The sequence below is a fragment of the Rutidosis leptorrhynchoides genome, chromosome 1 (genome assembly GCF_046630445.1).
Source record: "Rutidosis leptorrhynchoides isolate AG116_Rl617_1_P2 chromosome 1, CSIRO_AGI_Rlap_v1, whole genome shotgun sequence".
In the NCBI taxonomy this organism is placed as follows: domain Eukaryota; kingdom Viridiplantae; phylum Streptophyta; class Magnoliopsida; order Asterales; family Asteraceae; genus Rutidosis; species Rutidosis leptorrhynchoides.
Genome location: NC_092333.1, coordinates 163733652 through 163740385, shown reverse-complemented (window position 1 = coordinate 163740385; position 6734 = coordinate 163733652).

The following is a 6734-nucleotide window of genomic DNA, read 5'->3' as shown; positions in this document are numbered from 1 at the left end:
TCCAGTAGTGAAGATTACGACTATCAAATTGGTTCTAAGTATGGTGGCAACCGACAGTTGAATGTTAAAACAGCCTTCCTGCATGGCAACATTGAAGAAGGCATTTATATGTCTCAACCAGAGGGGTTTTGTGTCAAAGGAAAGGAGAATCTTGTGCGTAATCTAAAGAGAAGCTTGTATGGTTTGAAACAAGCTCCCAGACAGTGGTACTTGAAATTTGATAATTTCATGGAGAAGACAGTATTCGTGAGAAGTTCTACAGATCATTGCTGTTATTTGAAGAAGTTCAAGAGCTCCTATATTATATTGCTTCTTTATGTCGATGATATGTTAATTGCAGGTTCTGATATGGTTGAAATACGCAATTTGAAGAAGCAATTATCTAGAGAATTTGAAATGAAGGATCTCGGGCCAGATTCTCGGTATGAGTATATGCAGGAATAAAGATGGGTCAGTTTCTTTATCTCAAGAAAAGTATATTCGCAAGGTTCTTGAAAAGTTCAGAATGAATGGTGAGTCTACAAAGCCAAGAAACACACCGTTGGGAAGTCATCTAAAGCTTTCTAAACACCAGTCTCCTAAAACTGAAGTAGAAAAAGTAGAAATGGCTAAGGTTCCTTATGCATCCGCAGTGGGTAGTCTAATGTACTCTATGGTGTGTACAAGACCTAATATAGTACATGCAGTTGGGATGGTTAGTCGCTTTATGTCAACTTCAGGGAAAGAACATTGGGAAGCAGTGAAGTGGATACTGCGTTATTTAAAGGGTACTCCCAAAGTTGGGTTATGTTTCAAGGGCAGGGATACTACTCTCAGGGGTTATTCTGATGCAGATCTGGGTAGATGCAACAATACCTTCAAGAGCACCACCGGGTATGTATTCATTATAGGAGGAACAACAGTGAGTTGTATGTCTAGGCTTCAAAAGAGCGTGGCTCTATCTACTACTGAAGCAGAATACATGGCCTTGACTGAAGCCAGTAAAGAACTAGTATGGTTGAAGACATTCATGAAAGAACTGGGCAGCAAACAGATAGAATTTGTCTTATATTGTGATAATGAGAGCGCAATCAAGTTAGCAAAGAATCCAGTCTATCATGCTAAGACGAAGCACATTGGCATGAAGTATCACTTTATCAGAGAACGGATAAGCAATGGAACATTTAATCTGGAGAGCATTCCAGGTTCAAAGAATCCGGCAGATATGTTCACCAAACCAGTAACGCTGGATAAGTTGAAGCTGTGCATAGCTTCAACTGGCCTTCAGGAACACTGAAGAGAAGGCAGGAACTAGAGAGAGAAGAGATGAGCTAAGTCTTGCATTGCAGAAGTACAAGAGTACAGTTCGATGGTATTCAAAGCCTCCAACTGGGAGATTGTTAATGTATGTAGGCTTCAGCAGAGGCTTACTTGGTGGTTAAGTTAGGGTTTGGCCAACCCTAATTTAAATGGGCTGGGCTTAGGTTAATTAGACTAGGGTTTGTCTTAATCCTTGTCTATAAATACTCTCTCATATGTACATGCTTTGTTTCACCTCCAAATTAATAATAATACTCTCTAGTTCCAAAGTGGATGTAGGTTTCACATCGAAACCGAACCACTATAATTCTCGTGTTCTTTTATTCCATGTTTATTATTCGGTTGCTTGTTTGTGATTGCTAATCAATTAGGGTTGTTACTCTGATCAAAGGCAGATCTAGCCTTAACAATATCAAAATGCATATTCAAGCATAGATAATAACAGTTGATGTTTAAATAAAGAGAAAAATGTTAGAGATAGAAACCTGAAAGTTTACAGAAATCTGCCCGAGATCGCAATGACTCTTGGAGTATCCTTCGAAAATAAAGCTACACTAACTACCAACTACTAAATTTAATATGTTTTGGTAATAGAAAATGAAATTGAAGTGTGAAAGTTGTTTTGAAATTGAGGAGCAAAAGCTCCTTAAATAGGCACATTGCAGCCCTCGCAGATCATGGGCTGCTGGTTGGCAGGCTGTGGGTCAAAGCCTTGGTCCAAGGCCGTAGCCTCTGGTGGACCATGTGACATAGGCGTGGACTGGAGACTCTGGCGTTATGGCAGGCCGTGGGGCATGGTCGTGGGCTAAGGCCGTGGGTTGCATGGTTAGGTCAATTTCTTGGATCGTAAATTCTGATTTCCAAGGTCGTAACTTGGTCTGCGCCGTTTTCGCTCTAGATTCTTCAATTTAAGTCTGATTTCTTAGATTTTTCTTGCATTTTCTTTGTAATCACTAAATCTATAAAATAAAGCAAATAAACACTTAAATTGGCGATAAAGTTTATATCTTTATTGATTTGGGGCTTAATATTAAGGGGAAAAACACGACTTTTTCACCAATATACAAATATCCCACAATTAGACTTTGGTTGTTCTCAAGAAAAAACCGAATTATCAGGCATCTTCTACTAGATTCTATTTTGCCAAACCTCAGTTTCTTTTATTATGCCTTGGTCAGAAATCAAAACATAGTTCGATAGTATTAGAGAATGTTTTGAACATTATGCTCCTATACCGGATGTTACTTGTTAAGGGTAAAAGGCATATTTTTCAATTCTCAGATGTAGAATATACATGACCAGGCTTCTCACAGATGGATCACTCTTTTCACTCAAGTGTTTAGGGTATCCTTTTCTAATAGTATTGTCGCTCAGAAGCCAGTCGTGTAACAATTATCGTCATAAGCTTGGTCAAGAATCGATATCTCCACCAGTTAGATAAGAACGTCACTGATCTTCTTACTAGGCATTATTTCAATAGGTAGACGGATTTCAAGATTGGGTGGTGGAGAAAAATGAAGGTTTTGTGAAGGGGTGAAAATGTGTGTTTCCCATGAAATTTTATGAGAATCGATAGATTATAGTTTCTCGGAGTATCCCTTTTTATACGATGATTGAATCTTTAGTTTTGTGAAGAGTTTCACGGAATTTGCGAATTTCGCGAAGACTTTTGTCTAAAATTTTCTTAGCACTTTCGGTAGTTCTATAGGGTCACACTTCTTTTCGGGGCTTCTTATGCCTTTATTAAGACTTTGCTCATTTTTGCTTTTGGACATACCCCATCTTCATGAATTTTGCTTTTTCTTCTTGTGCCCAGAAAGGAAGTCATATTTCACTTGGAAATAGGTCTTTGACCTATCAAAAACAATCGGGGTTTTGGAATCTTTTAACAAATTCTTTTTGAAGCAAACTTGATCGATCTATCTCTATTTGATCTCTGGATTTTTTGGGAAGTGAAGAGGAATGAAGGTGAATGGGTAGTGTATTTTAGTGGTGGATTTCGGGTAGATGTTGTCACCAACTCTTTTTGATGTGGGTTAAATTCTGGAGTTGGAATCGGTTTTGTCTTTTCTATTCAGAATGATTTTTGAAGGCGTATCGCACCTACACCATGTATGACGCTTACTAATCATTGGTCTTGAAACGTATGTTAAGAACAAGTTCTAACTCAAATTGTACACCAGTACACTCATTAAATGAAATAACAAAGTATTGTAGAGTGTAATGTTCATACAAATACTTTGTGCCCAAGTTCTCACTATTTGTTGGATGGGGTCGTGCTTGATCATGCGTAGCCTTTTTACACATTCTTTCGAGACACAATTGTTTTGATAAAAGTATAAGTTTTGGCTTAATCATTCCGTTTTAATAGCTGTTTGAAAATGATTTTTGGAAATTTTATAGCAGCTTTTGGTGTAACAAAATAAAAATTTTCGAATTTGCCCAATGTTTCTTTGCTTTTTTTTTAGGATAGAAGAATTTTGAAAATTTCTAGCGTTTGCGGTTTTAGTGAACTCTTAGTGAATCCTGCCCAATTAATACCATTCCACACTTAGAATAACATTGCCCCTAATGTTCGCAAGAATTTTTCAATAATTTTTACAAATTAAGGGAAATATTAATCTTAGAATCTCTAAGTTTTGTTGCGAGGTTATCCCACACTTAGCGATTTTAGCGGATGTATTAGTGTAAAATCTTGAAGCTTTTTCGGGGCGTATCCCACACTTAGAGATTTTAATATATATTTGAAAAAGGGGTAACTAAGGATAAAGTATTTCCCTACAGTCGGGTGATGCTTTGAAATTACCAGTCTTGATCCAATGTGATTCTGCAATAGTAAGAAACTAAAATTCCACTAGACAAAATTTTTAGTACAAAAATTTTTCATATATAAAGAAAGTAGATAGACTAAAAGTAAATAAAAGTGATCTATGATAAACTATCCTGGCCAATTGATCGTGTGACATCCGCAAAATCAAACCTTGTGAAGTCCAAATCGTTAAGGCTAGGGAGATCCTCTAGTCTCTGCTCTGCAGCCGTCTCAAGGTCAAAGATCCCATCAGGACATAGGTCTAAAGGTATCTGTAATCCTGAGAGATTCACAAATGGGTCACTCTGTGATGGAATGATCGAGGTCATCTCAAAAGCTTGGGCAACTGGTGTCTCAATAGTGACAAGATCAGTAACAAGCTAAAGGTCAGTAGGTATCTCATGAATAGGACCATGTATGATTGTCTGGTGCATAAGACCAGGAGTCTCAATGGCAGTAAGAGGTGTGCTAACATGAGCAGTGCGTCCTGGAGTGACGGCAGAGGCATTAGCCAATATCGGTGCAGGAGTGGGCGGCGGAGGAGCTCTATGCGTAGGCTGAGCATGGTGCTCTAGCCTGATTGAAGAGGGTCTCAAGTACCACCGGGCATCCCATAATGATCAAAGAATGCCTTACAAGCACTGTACCAACTCTCATGGTATTTGAGAAGGTATCAAGTAACAACTGGGTCTGACATGACAACTCCATATCTAAACACAGTGACTGGCGGCTCTGGCTCTGAATGCTCTGAAGGCTATCCCTGTTGAATTGGTCGAGAAGTGAGGCGTTCTGAACGTTACAAAGGTACCATCGAGGGGCTATCACTCTCATCTTTACTGGCTAGAATCATAAGACAAGGTCGAAGCTGTCATGTGAAATGTCTATGTTGATATGTGCTGGAACTAGAAGTATAGATACATGCGGTCCTCTTCCTTTTTACAGGAAGGCCGAGTGATGATTCAATATCTATCATCTGTCTATTTAAAACACATAAGTCTAAGATATTCGATACATATAGTAACTTGGTGCATGAGCATACTTAGGGTTAGTAAAGAGGATAAATCATAGACAAAAATAAACTAAGAAATAAAGTAAAAGATAGGCTTGGGGTGCCTACCAAGAGCATTTTGCCTAAGAAGTCCTTATAGCTGGACTTTCCAAAATACCTAGGAGACTTAAAGTCAAGTTGGTTCAAAGGAGAAATCTTTCCTAGGGTGGTCTTCTAAATATGCTTTCAGTCGGTGGCCATTTACCTTGAAGTTCCCGGTGGGTCCTTCTAATTCTACAGCTCCGTGTGAAAACATTTTTATGATTTTGAACGGTCCACTCCATCTAGATTTAAACTTACCCAAAAATTTCTTGAATCGAGAATTGAAGAGTAAAACTTTATCTCCAGGGTCGAACTTTTTAGGAATCAATTTTGCATCGTGTAAGAATTTAGTTCGTTCCTTTCAGATATATGATGTCTTATATGCTTGGTCTCTTAACTCAACGAGTTCATTCATTTGCTTCTTACGATATTTATTTGTAACTGAAGGATCGAGGTTACAGGTCTTCAATGCCCATAGAGCTTTGTACTCTAACTCTAAAGGAAGTTGGTAAACTTTTCCATATATCATTCTATTGGTGTAGTACCTAGAGGATTCTTGTAAGCGGTTTAGAAGTCCCATAGAGCATCATCTAGCTTATCGACCTATTTGTTTCCATGATGGCCGATGGTGCGTTCTAAAAATCACTTAATTGCCCTATTTGTGACTTCTTCCAGCCCATTATTCTGTGGGTGATAGGACATATTATGGGTAACTGCATATTGTTGCGTCACCTTTATGAATTCGGTATTGCAGAAGTGTGTGCCTCTATCACTAGTAATAGCCCGGGGAGCTTCGAATCGGGAAAACAGTCTTTTTAGAAAATTAGTGACAACCTTGGCATCATTGGAAAGGCTTGAGCTTCTACCCATCTGTAGACGTAATCTACTGCTAAGAGAACATACTCTTTCCCATTAGATCTAGGGAATGGTCCCATAAAGTCTAATTCTCAAATGTCAAAAATCCCGCAAGCTTGAATATTGGTTCGAGGCATCTCATTCTTTGCCGAGATGATTCCTTGTCTTTGGCTAGCGTTACATCGCTTTACAAACTCTTGAGCATCTCTAAATATAGTTGGCCAGTAAAATCCTGAATTGTAGACCTTGTGTGCAGTTAAAATTGCTCCGTGATGACCTCTAGTTGGTCCGTGGTGACATTGGTGGAGGATCCCTGCTGCTTGTTTTTCTTTAACGCATCTTTGAATTATTTAATCAGGACAAATCTTAACCAAGTACGGGTCTTCCCAGTAGTAAAACTTTACATCCCTCACAACTTCCGTGTTCGCGATGTGCTCATTCTTTTTCGTACTACTCCAGAAACTAAATAGTTGTAGCCTTCTTGGAACTCTGATTCTTTTTCTCCTTTTAGATCGGTCACTGACGTTATTTGTTCTCTCATTCTGGAATTGTCCTTCTTAGTGACTCATCTCCAGAAACTTCTCCTTTTGTTTTGAAGGTTGGCTCAGGAATTTCATCATAGTTTTTTGGTGGTTGTGATTCTTGAAACACCTGTACGAAGTTCGTTTTTTCATGCTGTCT